The 21,104-nt window shown below is 42.9% G+C and overlaps 1 protein-coding gene across 1 annotated transcript in view; it reads right to left on the bottom strand.

The window, feature by feature from the left end:
• Positions 1 to 21,104, bottom strand: part of LOC122809104 (mitochondrial carnitine/acylcarnitine carrier protein-like) — a 708,815-nt gene that overhangs the window by 288,456 nt on the left and 399,255 nt on the right. The gene's annotated exons all lie outside the window — the stretch shown is intronic.

Genomic DNA, 21,104 nt, shown 5'->3' with positions numbered 1-21,104 from the left:
CGGCCTAAAGCAGACACACTCTTTTGGGACCCAGTCTCCTTTTTCCAGCTATTAGGTAAAACATTTGCCCCTTCCCCCACAAGACCGAAAAGCTTGGTTCTCCCTTGCCCGCAGAGGGCATCCCTACATCCACAGAGGACATGTCTATCTCCTGGTCTTTAGTGGCAGTAGCTGCTACATCAGTGGGACTGTGGGGAAAAATGAGTGTTCTGAGGAACCAAGACTGAACACAGCAGAGTTAGCCATTAGTGGCTGAAGCACAACTAGAGCTGGACTGACATCCAAAGACTCCCCAACTACTTCCTTCTTTTTGCAGATAGGAAAGCCTTGAAGATGGGTAACGGAGCCTGAATGAATCAGTAAAGTTTAAAAACAGTCAAAAAAAGAAGTTATGTCTTACCATAATGTTCCATCTGTGTTGTTGATCTTCGTTCATTCATTACTGATAGGTTATCGGTTCCATCCTTGGTACCGAGCCGGCCAATATCAAGCTCGCGTCAGCCAAAAACTCTTGAGCCAAGGTCCTACCCAGAATGCTCTGCTCACTGTTATCTCAGATCGAGTTTGCAAGTTGATAGATAAAAGTAGAGGCTACCTCTGGTCATAACAAACCTACAAGAAAGGAGTACATGAGATCAACCAAGAACCTCCGGAGGGGGACGTAGGGTGTGGAGTAATGAATGAACAAAGATCAACAACACAGATGGAACATTATGGTAAGACATAACTTCTTTATCTGATGTTAATCTTCGTTCATTCCTTACTGATGGGACAGAGTCCCCAGCTACCTGTATTCCTGGGTGGCCCTCATGGAAGGACATTCCTGAGCACCATGGAGCCAAAGGAAGCTCTACCTCTGGAGGCCAAGTCCAATTTGTAATGAAGAATAAAGGTATGAGGTTTGGCCCATGATGCAGCTGAGCAAATATCATTGAGGTAAGCCTTAGCATGGAAAGCTGCTGAAGTTGCCATATATCTTGTAGAATGTGCTTTGACTCTGTGAGGCAAGGTGAGATTGTTTTTGTTGTAGATAAAGTTTATACAATTTCTCAACCATGAAGCCAATGTAACTTTTGATACATGATGACCCCGTCTAGGTCCAGAAAAAGCCAGAAACAGTTGGTCTGATTTACGGGTAGATTTTGTTCTGTCCAGATAAAATCGTAATTGCCTATGAACATCCAAGGAGAGCAGGCAATACTCTCCCTTGTTAGAATGGTTAGGAAAGAACACTGGAAGGTCAATAGACTGACTGATAGATCACTCTGACACCACTTTTGGTAAAAAGGTAGAATTAGTTCTCAGTGATACCCTATCCTTATGGAAGATAAGATAGGGAGGTTTGATGCATAAGGCCTGGAGTTCTGACAATCACATGGCCGATGTGATTACAATCAAAAACAAAGTTTTCCAAGAGAGATATTTTACATCACATGAAGATGCAGGTTCAAAGGGGGGAGCTGCTAGAGCTTGCAGAACTAAAGCCAAATCCCAAGGTTGTACAGGTTCTCTAAAGGGAGGTTTTTGGTGGATAACCCCTTTCAAGAAAGTCTTACAGAGTCTGTGTGACATAACTGAAGAATCTTGAAAGCCAATATGAAAATTTGAGATGGCAGCTAAATGTACACGGATAGTAGAGACAGACACCCCAGAGTGGAAAAGATGTGAGAAGTAATCCAATACCACCGAGACTGGGGCTGACAAGGGGTCTAATTGTTTATTTGTTGCCCATAGAGAGAACCTTTTCCATTTGTTAAGACAGATTAGTCTGCTGGATGATTTATGAGATGCAATAAGAATACTGCACAGAGGGGACGGAAGGTTTTCATGCCTGGCAATCATTGGAAGTGGAGAAACCAAGCTGTCAGTTTCAGGGTTGTTAGAGTGGGGTGAATCAGACCCTGAGGATGGGAGATCAACACTGGGGATGGACTGAGGATCCATGGTTGATCTAGCAGGTGAGGCCAGAGGAAGGGAAACCAGACTTGTCAAGGCCAATATGGAGCAATGAGGATCACTTTGCTCTTCAACTGTTGTGCTTTCTTTAGAAATTGGGAGATGAGGGGGAGAGGAGGATAAGCATAAAGAAGACCCAAGGGCCAAGTGTGGACTAGAGCATCCCTTGGTGACTGTCCCTGAGGGGGGATCAGGGCAAAGTAGTTGCTGCACTTGTAGTTGGTTGGGGAGGCAAATAGGTCGCAGCAAGGCTGGCCCCAGCAGTTGAAGATTTTTGCCACTATCTGAGGATTGAGGGACCACTCGTGAGGCTGTAGAATGCACCTGCTCAATTTGTCCACTATCACATTGGAGCTCCCAGGAATGTGCATTGCAATCAGAAAGCGGTTGTAAGCTATCACCCATTGCCATATTTTCAAGGCCTCTCGGCATAACGGGTAAGATCTGGTGCCCCCTTGTTTGTTGATGTACTGACATGTTCTGACTGGAACACAATAGTCCCTGATGGAAGGATGGAGTGAAATGCTTGCAATGCTAGAAGCACCGCCCTCAGTTCCAGGACACTGATATGCAAAAGGGCCTCTGTCTCCGACCAGGTGCCTTGGTCCAAGTTTCCCTGACATAGCCCACCCCCCACCCCATCAGGGAGGCATCCATGGTCACTCTGGCTATCGGTTGATGGGGTTTGAAAGGGCTAGACTATTGCTGGAGATTTCAAGACATCCACCAGAGTAAATCTTGCTTGCATCTCTGAGTTACACTTATCTGAAAAGACAAAGGATGTTGTAGAGGGTATCACTGAGTGAGAAGTAGCCATTGAAGGAGCCTCATGTGGAATCTGGCTAGAGGAACAATGGTAATCTAGGCTGCTATTGACTCCAATAGCTGGAGTATAGCTCGAGCTGGGGATTTGTGGTGACAGAGCAGTGGTTGAACTTGTTGTCTTATTCTCTGAAGTCTGTGTTCTGGAAAGGATGCTGTGCAATTTTTCGTGTCCAACAGAAAATTATAAATTGCAAAGACTGAGTTGGGGTTGTGCTGGATTTCTCCCCATTTATAGTGATTCCCAGGCTTCGAGCTGTTAAGAGAGTATATTGCAGGGCTTCTTCCAATAGATGCTTGGTGGGGGCGGTGAGGAGCCAGTCATCTAGATATGGAAATGCCTGGAATCCTTGAAGTCACAAGTGAGCAATAACCAGTGCCATGCATTTTGTGAACACTCTGGGGTCTGTAGAGAGACCGAAGGGCAGGGCTAGAAATTGGTAGTGACTGGCTCCTATATGGAAGTGGAGGTATCTTCTTGAGCATTTGTCCATTTTTATGTGGTAATACACATCTTGAAGATCTACAGAGCACATCCAATCGTCTTCCTCCAGTAGAGAAAGGATAGACTGAACCGTGACCATCTGGAATTTCTCTGTTATTACAAATTTGTTTAGTGTACTGAGATCCAGAATTGGTCTCCAGTCCACTGACTTTTTTGGCACTAAAAAGAACCTTGAGTAAAAACCAGATCCTATCTGGTCTGGGGGGACCATTTGGATGACTCTTTTTTTGTAGCAGCTTTTGGATTTCGTGTGCTGCTGTTTCCCTTTGACTGGGTGGCACGTCGGGTAATACTCTTGATGAGACTGGGCAAAGATGGAAGGGGATGTGATAGCCTCTGGATATAATCCGTTGTACCCAAGAGTCGGTTGCTATCTTTTGCCAGGCAGCGGGGCAGAAGGAGAAATGACCCCGACCGCTTCCAGAGGTGAGCAGTTGGGCAATGCTTCAGGAGCGCTGATAGGGTTAGCCAGAGAAAGAATCTCTGGAAACCCATTTTTGCGGACCTCCTCTGCCCTGAAAGGGGCATCTTCCATTGGAATTTCCCCCTCTGCCTCTAGGGGAGAACTCGGCACGTGCATCCTGGAAAGAACCCTGTGATTTATTGTGCCAGATCTTTCCACTCCTCTGATTTCTGGAGTAGAATCCCTTAAGAATGGAGTCTCTGACACCAATGGCAGACAGGCTCTTGCCATCTTGTTCACACCTTGCCAGTGTATCCTTGACTTTAGGGCCAAACACGGGGACATTCATGAAGGAAGCCTTAAAGGATACGCTGGCAAGGTGTGAACAAGATGGCAAGTCACAAAGATGCATCCAAACATGTCATCTGGTGACTATATCTGCACTTGTCGCTCTAGCTGCCCCTTCCATTGCGTGAGAAATAAGACACATGGAAGAGTTGGAAATGGACTCTAGGGTGGCTATCTGAGAAGCCACATTATCAAGGACTTCATCAGAAACAGCTCCTGCCAAGGTTTCAGAGACTTGGCTGATAAGATCTCACTGAAGCCTGGTAAAATGTGCCAAATAATTCGAAGATCTTATGGTGAAGGTTGAAGAAGCAAACACACGCTTCCCTAATCGGTCAATCGCCCGGGACTCCTTGTTGGATGGATGGACAGTTTGGCTCTCTTCTGCCAAATCCTTCTTAGTAGCAGCTGCCACCACCATAGCATCTACTGGAAGACCTCGTGACCAATGGGGGTGGTCAGCTGTGAGGCGATAATATTTTATCTGGTCTCTTAGGTATCACTTCCATGGTGTCAGCAGCCTTCCATACGCACAGCATGATGAGCTGGATGAGCTGATCGGCAGGCGGGGTGAACCAGGAGGTAGGGGGCTGGGCACAAAAAGCCTGCAGGAATACGGATTCCTCAGGGGAAGGATTAGAGGGCTTCCAGTTACCCCTCTGTCTAAGTATCTTGAGGATGTCGCCAAAGGACACCTCATCAGAGGGTGATCGTGGGGACCCTTCCCCGTCATCAAAATCTGTATCTTCAGTCAATGACTCCTCAGTGGAGTCCATGTGCCTCCTCATACACGATGCTTTGCGAGGTACTTCCTCAGTGGGAGGTTCTAGGGAAGACTGCAAAGAGGGGGTCTCCTGAGGAGAAGAAACCTGAGGCTCTTGTGCCTGGTGTCTGGCAGTTGAAGCTTGTGGCAGTTGCGGCACAGAGGGGGGATAGGACTCCAACAAATACGCTTTGCCAGTGGAGGCAAGCACCCTCTCCATGGCCTGGAAGGCTGGTCTGCCCAAGGAGGGATGGGAGCCAGAAACCAAGCATGACGACCTCGGAACCAGGTTCATACCCCACCCCGACGAGCCCGCCCCCAGACCAGGAGCCTCAAGAGGACCGTGAACCATAAGACAGAGAGCATCCCTGGAAGGTGCCATAGAAAAAAAATTTTGTGGAGCCAGGAATGCCCTCAACAGCACAGCCACTGGCCTGAGAAGAGCCCAATGCCCAGTGCACCGAAAGCCACAAGGACAACTCAGGTTCCAAAGTGAGATCCACTATTGGAGTCAGAGGGAGGGAAGCTGCTGTCGGAGTAATAGGCTTCGAGACTTGAGTGGAAGTTGAAGGAAGAGTATATATTGGGGTTTGAGGAGATATATATTCACCTGAATGAGGGAACGTGGACTTCGATGGTTGAGAGAGACCTTTGGCCACAAACAATTGGTCAACAAGCCGCAACACATCCTGTTTACAGAGACTCTTGGTTGATCTCATGGAGAAAACTGATGGTGATTCTGGCCTTTCTAGGAAAGGACTATACTGACTGCTAGCAAAAGGATCCAGTGAAGGGGAATATTTGGTCCTTGCTAACTCAACAGGTGCAGAGCTCGGAGCTGAGGAAGTCTGCACCGAAGAAAACAGTGTGGAAAAAGTCTGCGCCGAAGATGTCAGCACCACAGTAGTTGAAGGTGTCTGCACCGTAAAGGCAAAGGTCTGCCCCGAAGGGTACGGTGCCATAGTGGAAAGTGTCTGCACCGACAATAAGGATGGTGCCGAGAAGGACTGCACCGAAGCACATGTCGGTGCCAAAAATGTCTGCGCCGTGAAGTACTGAAGAGTCTTACTTGGAGCCGAAGGTGACTGTACCAACGGTGCCGAAGGGGACTGAACCTGTATTGATGGTGCCATCAGGGGTTGCGACAGAACTGTCGGAACCATAGGTGTCTGCACCGGGAACTCCGGTGCCAGTATCTATAAAGGAGATATGGCTGCAGTCAGAATTATTTGGGGCGGTGCCAAGCCTGGAGCTGACATGGTCACGGGGGCAGCGCCGGAGTAGTAATCAATTTCACCTTCTTGTAAGTTGACTCCCTACGATCTCCAGAGGGAGAAGAAGGGAGTGACTTTGATGAAGAAGAGGAAGAACACCTCTTATGGGGTTTAACAGGAGGAGGTGAGCCCTCTGACCCAGAAATAGCCTCAGAGAAAGGAGACTTTAAGAGACCTTTCAAAATTAACTTATTCTTCCTCTCGTTGAGAGTCCTGGTAGAAAATGTTTTACAAATCCCACACGGAAGATCCAGTCAAGTAGAAGACATTAAGACAGTAGACACATAAGTCATAGCCATCAGAAAGCAGTAACTTATGGCCACAATCCTTGCACTGCTTGAAACCAACGCTACTTTTCTTATCCGACATAACTGGTGTGGAGAAGAAGCACAGTACCAAAAGGAAGAATAAGGGCTACCCAACAAAAGGGTAAAAAGAAAAAAAGAAGGATTGCCAACGATGGTAATGGAGAATTACCACAAGGTAATAAAGGGAAAAGACTAAAGGGAGAGAGTCTAAAGTGTACGATAGGGTAGGAAAATATTAGAAAAAATGTTTGACAAAAATTTAGAGTAATAACAATATATAAACTTTAAAAAAATTAGACACTTAGCTGAGAGACTGCCTTGACATGGCTGTACAGCAACGTGGCAAACGAGATCTGAGGTAACAGGGAGCAGACCATTTTGGGTAGGACCTTGGCTCGAGAGTTTTTGGCTGACACGAGCTTGATATTGGCCGGCCCGGTTCCGAGGACGGAACCGATAACCCATCAGTAAGGAATGAACGATAATTAACATCAGATGAGGGTTCTTAGGTAAGAAAAAACACCGACAGCCTGTACAAGTGCAATGCCCTGCCCCTAACACATAAAGTCTATACAATGTGTAGGAAAAAGAAAAAAATAGAACTTTTTACAAAGATGTTCAGACAAGCATGCTCACAGAATGTTTCCCTGACAAGAAGTCACAGCATGTTTTTACAGAAAGAAATGACAGTTCCGCAGGGTGAACTGAAGGAGCAAGAAAACTCTGAGCTTCTTCCACTCTGTCTTTTTATATGGAGCTCCTCTCAAGCTCCAGATAGAACACACACAGGATGTCCTTTAGCTTTGAAAAGCTGGCAGTGGGGTAGGGCCCATGTATCTTAGACTACTACAATGATATGAAAAGACAGATGGTGCTAACGCAAACTAGTAAACTTGTGAAAAGCACCACAACCAGGCAAAAGCACGAACAATAAGAGGAGTCCACACGCTGGAAGCACTAGAAAGCACGAGCAGTTTAATAAATACACACTAACGCACGTTGTAAAACAGAACGTTTTCGTCTTCAACTTCACCACATGGTTGTGGTGCTTTTCACAAGTTTACTACTACAATGATCTAATGTTAAACATTAAGTGGTCTGTAGGTACTCAGCAGAAAACAATGAAAGGAACAATCTTGGGCTGAGCAAAGATGGAAGGGAGATCACAAAATAATGGGGAAAAAGCAGAATTACTAAATATATACTTTGTTTCAGTCTTCACAAAAGAAAGCAACTGGAGAATTCCATGCTAGCAGGGATGCAGGGCAGATTTAGAAGGATAGTGAACATACATCAGGACAAAAAGGAGGGAAATGGCTGCCCTTTAGAAGCTTAAACAAAGTATAGGGATTATATGGGCTGCTTACCAGAGACCTTGAGTTATCTAGCCAGTATTCTGTCCAATCCCTTAATGGAGATCTTCAACAGACACTGGCTAGCACAGAAGTGTCTGAGGACAAAAGACAACTAATGTGATATCCCTGTATAAGCAGAGGGGAGCATGAAAATCTGGGAAGGGGCCTATTAACACAACAGCAGTGGCAGAAAAAGTTATGAAGACAATCTTGATGGGAACGTTGGTTGCTTTGCAGAAAGATAACAATTCATAGGACAGCAAACAGCATGGTATCATGGCCATATGGAAATGGAATTCACACCTGATACCTGAACCAGGTACTGGAACAGCCTCAGAGGATGTGTCAGACCCCTGTACCATAGAGGACTGTGGGCTAGACTAGAGGGTGATGAGGAAAAAGATCCGTGGTCTGTGGGCTGGCTGAAGACAACAGGCTCACAAACCATAGGATGAGGAATATTTTGTTGAGTTTTTTTCTTTTTAGGTACAACTAAATTTGATGAGGCAGACATATCACAATCCATCAAGCCAGGGGAAAAACATCAGTCAGAATAATAAACTGACACTATTAAGGGCTGCTAAGGGCAGCAATAACAGAAAAGAAAAAAAAAACATCCTCACCCAGCAAATAGGGTTAAACTGCATAAAATATATCAGAAATAGTTTAAAATGTGCTAGGCCATGTTCTACAACCTGCCCAGTATAGTAAACAACAGCACACCCAGTTACATTACCTAGTAAAATTCACTTGTCCAGATTGTATGCACTTTAATCAAACAGAAAACCTTTAAGACAACACAAATAAGTACTTCTTTAAAATTTTCCATGTCAAAAATTTAAAAATCTCCACAGTAATAGAAATAAAGTAATTAGCAGTGAAATCACAATTTAAAAACAAAAACGGCTACAGTAGGGTTGAAGCAGTTGTAAATATATAACAGAAGAAAAAAGTGAAAATGCAATATTTTCATGTCAGAACTTCAAAATGAAGCAGATAAACAGCAGAAAGAATAAGTGCAATTAAATTACAACTCTGTATGCATGAAACAGTAATTAGTGTTTAATTGATACCACATAACCAGTTTCTCAGTACATGTCACAAAGCACTTTAGAAAAGCTCCACAACTGCTTAAAATCAGTATTAAGCATATAAACAACACAGCAGTAAGCTAGAATTCCCACAGGAATTAGCGACAGTAGAAAACAGCAAATATATTAAAACAGAGAGTTAACACACATTATCTATGTATCTATATATATTTTATTTTTTTTTTTATTTATTTTACATTTGTTAACCGGGCTGGTCTAACTGGATACATATCCGTTTTCAGTAGAGGCCCGAGGAGAAAAGCTCCAATACACAATAGAAGTACATATTTAAATTGCAAGATTCAAAGTATTGTTACAACAAGAGAATACAGCTTACATATGCAGGAATGAAAATTTACATAGATGTTATATAAGACTAAAGGACAGACAGGAAATTATACACAGAACATTGATTTCGTTAAAGATACTGAAAAATAGACTGAAATCAGAGATTTTCCTTATTACTAAAAGGAAAGAGAAATTTTAGAGATCTGCAATTAGGGAAATGGGCTAGGAAGTGGACCTAGAAGTAAAGAGATATGTAGTTAGTCAGGTTCTCGACATGGGCATGTCCATTGTGTGGAGAGATATTCTTTAAGGTTAGCTTTGAAATGATAGAGCGAAGAAGTAAGTCTAAGGTTGTTTGGCAGGAGTTCCACTGCTTGCCAATGGAATTTGCATAAAGGGCATCCCCACCTGAGTTTTTTGCTTTAATGGTTAGGATCTGGATGCTGTTTGATGATCGGAGACTATTGAGGTTAGTATATGGAGTTAGAATTTTGCACAGTGAGGAGTTCTATCAGGATGGTTGATAATTTTATAAGCTTGAGTTGGCTAAGTTTGAGGAGATTTGGCAGTTCCAACCAGCCAAGTCTTGAGATTAAGGCAATGATGGGTTCGATAAGCGGAACCTGTAATAAATCTGGCAATGTGGTTATAGGCAAGAGAGAGCATGTTAAGTTCACGTTTATTGAGAAAAGAGAGGATCGGGGAAGCATAGAGGAGGGAAGAGAGGAGATGGAGTACGAGCAATAGTTAATTTGGTAGTGGGAGTTAGGAAGTTTTAATTCTGTACATAGATCCTAGTTTTTTGTTAACAGACTTTACTGTTTGGGTAATGTGTATGTCAAATTTGAGCTTATGATCAATAGTGACACCTAGCAGTTTGGTACTGGTGACAGGGGTTATGAGGGTCCCATTAGTGGATTTAATATGAAAGGTTGTGTTGTTAGTGTTTGGGAGTTCTTTACCTAGAGGTGAGAAGACGTTGGGGAAGAAAAGTAATAGTTTGGTTTTAGATGGGTTAAGTAGAAGTTTTAAGTCAGTGAACCATTTTTCAACTAGTGCAAAACAATGTTGTGTGGTCATTTGGAGATTCGAGAGGGAGACGTTGGAGCAGATTAAGGTGGAGTCGTTATTGTATACAGGTGGATTTAGGGATGATTGATTGAAGGTCATTTGTGAAGATGGAAAACAGAAGTGGACCCAGTATTGAGCCCTGAGGAACGCCTATGGTATTCGGGAGCAGTCCCGATATTCTGTTTTGCCATAGGACAGCTTGTTGCCTACCAGTGAGGTAGGAATTGAACCAGTTTAGTGCTGGAGTGTCCAGTCGTAGGGTTTCAAGGATGTTGAGAAGGAATTGATGATTGACCATATCGAATGCTTTTGATAGGTCCAGAAAGAGGGCAGATGATATGAGTTTGTTATTGCGATTGTTGTTGATTGAGTCAATAAAGGAAAGGAGGGCAGTAGTTGTACTATGGTGCGGACGAAAACCATGCTGGGCATTGGACAAGAGATTATTAGAGGTCAGATAGTGAAGAAGTTGTTTGTGGATGCATCTTTCCATGATTTTCGCTATGGGGACAGGATGGCTATTGGTCTATAATTTGACATTTCCAGGGAGGTACCTCCTTTGTGAAGTGGAATGATATAGGAAGTCTTCCAGATTGAGGGAATGTTCATCTCAATTATAGATCTGTTTATTAGGATTGATATGGGGTAGGCTATTTCATCAGATGCAATTTGTAAGAATTCCGCAGGAAGGTGGTCAGCCGCTAGGGTAGTTGGTTTGAGTTTTTTTAGGAGGGAGCGTACATAGGAGGAAGAGACTGGCTTTAAATTAAAGGGGGTAGGGTTGTCACGTCGCAGTTTAGCAGCAGGTGGGGAAGTGGATATATATATAGAGAGAGAGAGAGAGAGAGGGAGATAAATATATTTTTAAATAAATCAGAAAGAAATAAAATGTATATAATAATAAAGAGGAAGGGAAGTTTCCAAGGGAATCTTATCTGAGTCTTGAAGCTGTAATCCACCAGTGCTGGCTACTGAGGAGATTCAGCTGTGGGATTTCTAAAACTGTCAATAAAAGACCGAACAACTGATTTCCTTGTACAGGGGTTAGGCTTCCTTTGATGTGAGGGGCTTAGCGGATCCCCTGCCACAGGAAGTCAGAGGACGCAATTCTGAACTCCAGTGTGGATTTGTGGAGACACAGAACCCATATGCCACCAATGCAGTGTGAAAGATGAACATGATAGTATATAATAATAAAAAATCTGAAATACCTAAGGATGATTGCTTACTTTGTCCTTACTCTTATGTTAGCTGGCAAGGTGATACAGTCAGCCAATGGGGAATGACAAGGTCAGAAAGGTAAGGAAAGGGCTTGATGGTCTGTGCAGGAAGGACTAAAACAGGGTACATAGGGTTGTGGCCCAGGATGGTCTTTGGTCAACTGGTACCCTAGACAAAAGGGGTCCAGAGTGCCCCCCCCCCACCACCTGGTGCCCCCATCCTGGTCTACCTACAGCATTCAGATTATTGGAAAACTGCCCCTACTAAAGCGGTGCCCTAGGCAGCCGCCAAGTTTGCCTATGCCTAACACCTGCTATGAGAAAGAGGATTTCAGAAAAAGGAATGTGACTAGTGGAGCACTGCACAGATCAGCCTTGGACCTATCAAACTTCATTGTGTTTATTTCAGTCATATCTGAGGCAGCAGAGAACATATGGATAGGAAACATTATCCTATTGCTCAATTACTCGTGAAAATACAAATTGTTTTAGGAAAATAGTTCATCCAGTTCCTGAAGTTCTCAATTTAATACATGATAAGATAATACAGGATTTCCCCCATAAGGATTTATGGAGACAATGGAAGAAGTTATTCTTTCTCACAGACTACCTTGCCAGTATGGGGAGAAGAACCAGCAAATGAATAAGTCTACACCCATACCACTGTCTAACCTGGAAGAGTGCATGAATCAAGCAAAGATCAAGGAATAGTGTTAGAGAGCCCCAAAGGTACTAAAAAAGGCTATGGTTACAGATATATGCAGAACGTGTACATTTTCAGAAGTCATTTAAAGGGATATCCCAAAACACACCTATGACAGTGCAGTCTGAAGAAACAGAGACATTATAAGGAAAATAATTAATGCATTATGTAAAATTCTGCAGCTTGAAAGTGTTGCAAAACAGGGAGTACAAGAAAATCAAACAACTTGAAGGAACCTGTCACTGAAAGAGAGTATTACAAAGAAATTAAGTTAGGAGGTAAGGACAATGTACAACCAGAGCAGAATGCTAAACTTTCTGCAGAGCTAAAATAGAAATCTGCAAAAATGGAGCATTGTAAGCAGCAGTGAGTGTTGAAGAAGAGAATCTTAACATTATGAAAGACTTCACTACTGCAGTAAAACAGGATAAAACATTACCTGGTCAGAATTCTAAGCTAATGTTTGTCAGTGAAAAAGTGAAAACTCCTAAAAAGGAAGACTGGACAACAGTTGTAGTTCTCTGCATTCTGGAAATGATCAACTAACTACCTTGTGGCAACTGAATAGAGCTCTCAAGCCAGCCAGTATTAAATCAACATTTTCAAAGACTGACGACCTGGACTGTGTAGGGTAAGGTACCTTTGTAATATAAAACTGTATATGATCCTCAGAGCTACAGGAAGGCTGTGCAAGCTCTGAAACACAAGCATGATATGATTGTATTGTGATACATCAGAGTTCGGCATCAACTGCAAACATTCAATGCCAACATCTGACAGCCTGATGTAATCAGAAGTACAACAGTCTAGGCTAGGCTAGGGATACTGAAGCATGAACCACTCACTGTAATGAGGTTCTGCGAACTAATGATGTGTTTAATATAAACTATATATTCTTCAGATGAGTTAACTGACAGCAGTTGCTACTTCATCCCTCATTGACAGCTGACCATTAATGATCACTCCAACATTTCGCACACTTGGTACAAACCCCAGCTTATTACTCTCATAATTAATTATGGCAACAATACATGGAGCAGTGGCTTGATTTATAGTGGGAGAAATAGCCAAAGCCTTAGTCTTAGATAGGGATGAGTTTTAGCTGACTCTTGTTCTTCCAGTTAAGAAAAATGCCCAACTATCTACAAGTGAATCAAGACCTGATAAGCATTCTAGAAGGAAGAAAAAGGTGAGTTGCGTGTTTTCTGCATACATGCCTCAATGTCACTTTTGAATTACATCTCTCAGTGGCAGCATGTACACCAGTAATATTAACTTTTTGGAATTACACAACACAGAAGTAAGTGCAAATAAAAATGTACTGTCAAAAATGAGCCTGTGTGTCTAACCAGACAGACAGGAACTAAAGAAAGTCTGTAAAATGCAGGTAAGTCACAATCGGTCTGCTTGCAAAATCAAGTAGTTGTTTGGTCCAGAATGTCAAAAGGTGCTGAGAGACCAAGGAGAACCAAAACAAAATAACAACATTGATCTTCCACCATGAAACTATCATTAGAGATGTAAGCGATAGGATATACGTACTGTGACAAATTTCAAACCAGACTCTGAGAGATCAAGAAGAAAATGAAATAAAAATCATATCAGCTACATACTTTAGATAACTTTCTCAATTACCTTCCTAATGAATGGAAGGTTAATGACTGGGAAGAAATTATCCAGTTATTTTCTTAAAGAACAAAATAATTACTCCCCACTTTAAGAGACAAAAAGGCTACTGCAACTGCTCTGAGTCATCACAACTGTAATCCAAAATAAGCCAGTCAAATACAGGACTAAGATCATCACTTGTAATTGTGCTCAAATTGTTGTACTAGGCAAATTCTAGATCAGGTGCCTTTTCTAGGTAGAGTTGGAAGCTAAAGTGGACCAGGTGGTGGTAAGACCAGTAGAATGTCTCCATATCATGTGAGAAATGACAGCATATTGTTGGAGTAGCATGTATGAATGACAATTAGAACAGGCTGTAGTAGCAATCACCAGAATACATCGGTACCCCTACATAATAGAAATTATGTACTTACTGTAACTTGGCATCTGTGTTGTCCAATGTCATTATACATCACGAATGGGTCATCAGATCCATCCTCGGATCCGACTTGGCCATTTCTTCCAGACATACGATCCATGCCTCAAACTCCTCCCTCTTCCATAACACCTCACTCCTTCTCCAACCCTTCAGATCGAGTTTGCTGCTCCCTCAGAAAGAGACTTAGATTTATAATACTGGACAGACAAAACAAAGCAACCAACTGAAGCCCAAACTGGGAACTTACAGGTTCCCTTACCCTCTATATCACTCTCAGCTGCAAAAAGATGGCGGAAGATGGGTGGGATATGATGCATAATGAAATTGGATAACACAGTTGCCAAGTTATGGTAAATACATAACCTCTAATCTGATGTCCATTTCATTATGCATCATGAATGGGTTAGAGTCACCAGCTACATAAACCCTGGGAGGCCCTCAAGGTAGGATATGCTTGAGCATCTCAGAGCTAAAAGATGCTCTGTTTCTGGAAATAATGTTCAACTTGTAGTGAGATACAAAGGTATGATATTTGGACTAGGTAGCTGCGACTGGGAAGGCAGAGCTTGTAACTCTGACACTCTTCTTGCTGAAGCAATGATCACTAGAAAGGCTGTCTTCCAAGATAAACTTTTTAAATCACATGAGCTAACAGGTTCAAGTGGTCGCTGAGTAAGGCCCTGAAGTACCAAGGTGAGATCCCAAGGAGGGGATGGATCTTTTATCAGAGGCCTGAGATGAAAAACTCCTTTCATAAAGGCCCTACATAGTCCAGAAGTGGAGATGGAAGAAGGAATGTTGTTAATCTTCCCTACATGAAAATTCATGAATGCTGCAACTTGTAACTTCATAGTGGAAAAACTATCTCCGTGCTGAAAGAGCAAGCTGAAAAAACATAAGAATATCTGAAACTGAAGCAGAAAAAGGATCAATATTCCACTGCAATGCCCAAAGCAAAAATCTCTTCTATTTACTATGATATACTTTCTTGGTGGATGACTTCTGAGAGGCAAGAATAATTTCTTGAACTGGGGAGGCTAGCTTGGACTTTTGTAGAATCATTGGAAGTGGAGAAACCATGTGGTTAGTCTCAGGGATCAGAAATTGGGAATCTGGTGTTTTGACGGATGGGAAATCAGATCCTGCCTGGGATCCAGTATCCATGGAAGATATTTGCTGTGAGACCACAGGAAGGGGAACCATATCTAACGAGGTCAGTATTTGATTCACTACTAATTGATTCAGGGACTATTCGTGTGGACTTAAGATTGATCTGCTCAGTCTGTCTGCCATAATTTTGGACTCTCCCAGAATGTGCATTGTAATGAGAAAGCAGTTTGAAGAGATCGCCCACTCCTAGACCCCCCCAATGCCTTCCTGCACAACGGGTATTAACAGGTTTGCCCCTGCTTGTTGATATATCAATCCACTGACATATTGTCTGTAAGAGCTGCAATTGCTCCGAGAGGAAGGCAGTCTTGAAAGGCTTGCAAAGTCAGAAGAACCGCCCTCATCTCCAATACATTTATGTGCAATTTGGTCTCTCTTGTGGACCATGTGCCTTGGACCATTTTTCTCTGTAAATCCCTCCTCCCCACCCCAACAGGGAAGCATCTGGGGACACCATAGCTATAAGTGGGGAAAGAATGAAGAGTCTGCCAAGATGGAGGTCATCTGCAAGGATCCACTATTGCAGATGACACCTGCAAATCTGAGTTAGCCTGACTGGGGTTGACAACGGATGGAGCAGAATAGTCAGTTGGAACTCTAGGGTCCAATGCAGAACCCACATGAAGAACTTGGCTACAGGGACCAGAAGAATGGCAGCTGACATGGACCCTAGGACCATGAGGACCTGCCAAGCTGGCAGTGTTGGGGTATCTAGTAACAGCTGAACCTGCTGTCTCAAGGATCTTATTCACTGTGGAGGTAGGGCCGCTATCTGTGTGGTTGTATTCAATTGTGTTCCTATGAACTCGATGTCCTGTATGGGAGACATCTTGGATTTTGTGGGCTTCACTGTAATTCCCAGGCAATTGAACTGATGCAACATAACCTGAATAGCTTGAAGTAGTTGATGCCTTGTAGTTGCTGTTATGAGCTAATCGTCCAAGTATGAAAACACCTGGAATTCTTGCAGGCGGAGGTAGGCTGCAACCATTGCCATGCATTTGGTGGACACCCTGGGGGCAGTGGTGAGACCAAAGGGCAGTGCTCTGAATTGGCAATGATTAGTCACAAGCCTAGAGCACAGATATCTCCTGGACCACCTGCCTATTTTGATATGACAGTACATGTCCTGGATATCTACAGAGAACATCCAGTCGTCCTTGCACAGAAGAGGCAAAATAGACTGTTCCATAACCATGGGGAACTTCAACTTCTTTACAAACAAATTCAGACTGCTTAGATCCAAGGTAGGTCAAAGGTACTCTGTTTTCTTTGGCAACAAAAAGAAGCATGAGTAAATTCCACATCCTTGTTGTTCAGTTGGGACCTTTTGGATGACTCCTTTTTCTAGAAGTTTTAGAACCTCTAGAAAGGATTTCTCCCTCTGACTGGGTGGCACAGTGGAGAGATATGTCCCATAACTGGGAGCAGGAAAGGAAAAGGGAATATACTAACCTCTGTAAATTATGTTTTACACACAGGTGTCATTTGTTATGTTTGTTCATGTGTCTGGGTGTAACAACGGTCTGCCCCCGACTGCCTTCAGAATAAGACACTCAGAGCAGGGTTCTCTGAAGCCCTGGTTTTATGGACCCCCCCCTCTCCCTCTGGGGCAACATCAACTATTAAATCCTTTCCCTCTGCCTCTAGAAGCGGATTCATCTTGCAAATCCGGAAAAGACCCTTAAGACTTACGGAAACACTTCTTCCCACTCCATTGGTTCCTGCAGAGGTTCCGTTGGGGGAAAGAAAACTTGATCCTTATGGCAGATAGGGTCTTACCTTCTTCTTCACTGCGGGTAAGAGTCTATTTTAATGATGGGCCAAGCAAAGAGGAACCGTCAAAGGTGGCATTAATGAACAATGGCTTAAAGGGGTCTGCAAACCTGCACAGCCTCATCTAGGCATGTCTCCTGAGGGCTGTGCCTGAACCAGTAGCTCGAGAGGTTCCTTCTGTAGCACGGAAAATTAACCTCATTGAGTAATTAGCAATGGAGGACATAGTAGTTAGTTGGGGAGATACCTTCTTGAGGTCCTCCTCTGACAAAGATTGTGTCAGAAAGGTAGAGATTTCCTAAATCAGGTCTCGCTGAAGGCACGTAAAGTGTGCCAAATAATTCAATGCTCTCAGTGCAAAGGTGGTTGAGGCATACATATGTTTCTCATGCCTGTCCAAACCCTGAGACTCCTTGTTCAGGGGATGAACAGTGGAGCTCTGCACACCTAGCTCCTTCTTGATACCTGCTGACATCACAGTGGCATCAACTGGGACACCCTTACTCCAAAATGGATGGTCACTGGGACAACTAAGTTATTTGTCCACATGTTTGGGGATGGGATCCATGGTGTCAGACTCCTTCCAATCCTGGCAGGTGATAAGGTCAATGAGCTTGTCCACTGGTGATGTCACCCAGGACATAGATGGGCCCATCCTGAAGGTCTCCAGCAACACTGACTCCTCTGAGGAAGAGGGTTAGGATAACCAGCCACCCTTTTGTTTCAGTATTTCTAAGATATGCCTGAAGGAGATATTGTTGGGTGGAGATTGGGGGACCCTTCTCCCTCATTGAAGTCAGTGTTCTTTGTCAAAGACTTCAAAGGGGAGTCTAGGTGCTTCCTCTTGCACTGTCGCTTCCAAGGAGCCTCCTCTGCAGGGTACTCGGGAGAGGACTCAGAAGACAGGGGGACCTCTTTTTGAGGGGTAATCTGGAGTCCCTCCAGGAGTGGCTGACTGTGGACAGGACGGATGCGAGCAAAGCCCTGATCTGCAGGGGGTCGGACAGGCCCTGGTGGAAGAGGGACAGTATCTCGTGGTGTGGAGGAAGCCCTCTCTGCCACCTGGAAGGCAGATGTCATCTGGAAGACCTGACCTCCCACCCCTGGAGCCAGTGCTGTCAAGGGAGAGAAGGACAAAACCTCCTTAGATCCAACACCTCCAGAAAGCACTGAATCCAAATTGTCAAGAGCCGAGGCCTCCAGGGGGAGGGACAGCTCAGAAAAGGTCAGAGCCAACACCAACCCCATGGACCGGGTGCAAACATCTTGGGTCTGGGACCCACTCCGCTCTGAAGGTATCGGAGCTGAGCTAGTCTGTGACACTGCCAGAGTTGAAGAAAGTCACAGTCTGTGCTCCAATGTTCCACTCAGGAAGGCCAGGCCCTGCAACTCCAAAACCGAGGGTCAGATCAGAGCAGGAGGTTGCAGCGACAGGAAGGATCCAAAGAAGATGGAGCAGACAGCTTTTTGCACTTTTCAGGAGCAGAAGTTGTGGTCCCTGGGGTAGATGAGAGGGCAGGCTTCTTAGGGATAGGCATCTGGACTCCAGAGGATGGAAGAAGTCCTCTTAAGATCAGCTTGTTTCGTCAATCAGCTAGGGCTTGGGGATTGAAGGCTGAGCAGATATCTCTTGGAAACTCCAAGTGCTCTGGCCCAAGACAATACACACACCTCTTGTGGGCATCTGATTGGGGAATCTTATGCCCACATGAGGCACACCTTTTAAAACAAGAAGATCTGTCTGAACCTGCAGGTTTGTCTGACATACTGAAAAAGAGCACACATCACTCACACACACACTAACACTATACTACTAACCTAAAAACAAATTATAGATATGGGGAAAGTTTTTTTTTTAATAAAAAAGGAAGAAGAGAAAGGAAGCAAATAAGAAGAAGGTGGAAGATGGGAAAAACCCTAACGCCAGTGACAAACTCCAAAAAAGGGAGAGAGCTACCTAAGAAATGGGAGGGGAGGTACCAGCTAAAAGTAACAGAATACACCTGCACCACTTAGAAAGGAAGGAAGGAGCTCAGAATAGCAAAGAAGTAAATGAAAACCACTTATCTGAAACAGAGGCTCGGAATCACATCTGTGCTGGAAGGCGGCAAACAAGATCTGAGGGGTTGGAGAAGGAGTAAGGCATTATAGGAGAGGGAGGTGTTTAAGGCACAGATCGTATGTCTGGAAGAAATGGCCGAGTTGGATCCGAGGATGGACCTGAAAATCCATTCATGATGCATAATGAAATGGACAACATCAGATCAGGCATTTTGGAATGGTCGCAGATTCGTCAAAAACTCAGTTGATGAAATCTCCCATTACTAACTGGTCTGGGTGAGGCAGCACTGAGATGGTGAAGAAGTCAATGAATTCTTGCAGGAATATATTAAATCTGCCAAGTGAGTGATAAGCAATAAACATTTTTTAAAGAAACAAAAAGGCAGAGAAAGCACAGCAGCAGACACAAAATAGCGTATAGATAAATTTAATCATCAGAATACAACATTCACATGCGACAGCAAACCTTATATACAACAACTAATTAATAAATGCATCACGTGATAAATTACTTAATTGCTCATGAAAAAATTAAAAAGACATTAAACAAACTAACTAAAAAATATATGTCAAACACACAGTAGTTCTAGCAACTTATTCCTGTCTAAATTTTTAGGAATAGATAATTTTCGATGTTTTAAAAAACATTTTAGATTAATAGTGTCATTTAACCCGGGGGGGTTATCTGAAAAAAGTTTTATCTGCCATAAAACCTCTCGCTGTTCAACATAATTCTTAAAATCACCAGCCAATACATGTCTCTAACACAGTAAACATAAATTTTTTGAAACCAGTACAAGAAACTGAATGTCTAAATAAAGCATTATTATAATTCTTTGTCTTAATGGCATATACTAGTTGTCATACCAACATAGAAAAGGGGGGCGTGGAACATAAAGCAATGTAAATGAGTCCACTACTAGTACAGTCAACGTAACCTCTCACTTCTAAAATCCTGTCACTAGTGGCAACATTAATAAGAGGACCCTCAAATATAAGACGACAAATAGTACAATTATTGCATCTAAACATACCCTTCTTGTTCAGTTTGTTATGAATAGATGTTATTCTGTCAGAACTGGCTCTCTCAAAAATATTTTAATTTTTTAAAACACAAAATTGCTTTACAAACCCACTACTTTAATAATATCCTGATTACCTTTAATAACTTTCCAGTTGTCCTCTAATATCTTTTTTAATTTAAAACAGTCTGAACTCATATCAAAGGAACAATATTGTTCTGTATTACAGAAGTTAAAGAAACCATTTGTCAATATTGATGGAAAAAATACATCTCGTTTACTAAAAACCTCAGTACCTGTGTCTATCAAGAAATTCTCATCATAGCCCCTAAGGCTAAACAAATGCACAATAAAATGAAATTCATGTACAACATCCATTTTTCTAGTGGTCATACGACTGGCTCTTATAAATTGTCCCCTAGGAATATTTTTAATAATATGCTTGGGGTGACCACTAGAAAAATGTAGGTATCCATTTGTGAAAGTTCTTTTTCTATGTATTTTACTTTGAAAACAGTTGTTATCAAAGTCCCACCAGAAATGTACATCCAGATAGTTAATAGTTAATCCTACCTCACCCAAAGTGAATTGAAGGAAATCCGACTTAGAGTTCAGTTCCTGTACCATGTTCGAAACTATAGTTTTATTGCCTTCAATAATAAAAATAAGATCATCAATGTATCTTCCATAAAATGACATATTAAATCTACTATTGATAGTGGACAAAACCTCCTCCTCCCACCAAGCCATGACTATGTTGTTTTTGTCTATAGTAGTTGTTCCTGAACAAGAAAAAATTATTTTCTAAAATAATATCCAAAAATCGACACACTAAAGAAACCTGAGAACTATTCAAAGTCTTTGAAGCTAAAAAACTACGTATAGCTTCAACACCATCAGAATGGGGTATGCAAGTATAAA

Source organism: Protopterus annectens, chromosome 8.part0 (genome assembly GCF_019279795.1).
Source record: "Protopterus annectens isolate FY-2018-M chromosome 8.part0, PAN1.0, whole genome shotgun sequence".
Taxonomy (NCBI): Eukaryota; Metazoa; Chordata; order Ceratodontiformes; family Protopteridae; genus Protopterus; species Protopterus annectens.
This window is presented reverse-complemented; position numbering and strand designations above follow the sequence as displayed.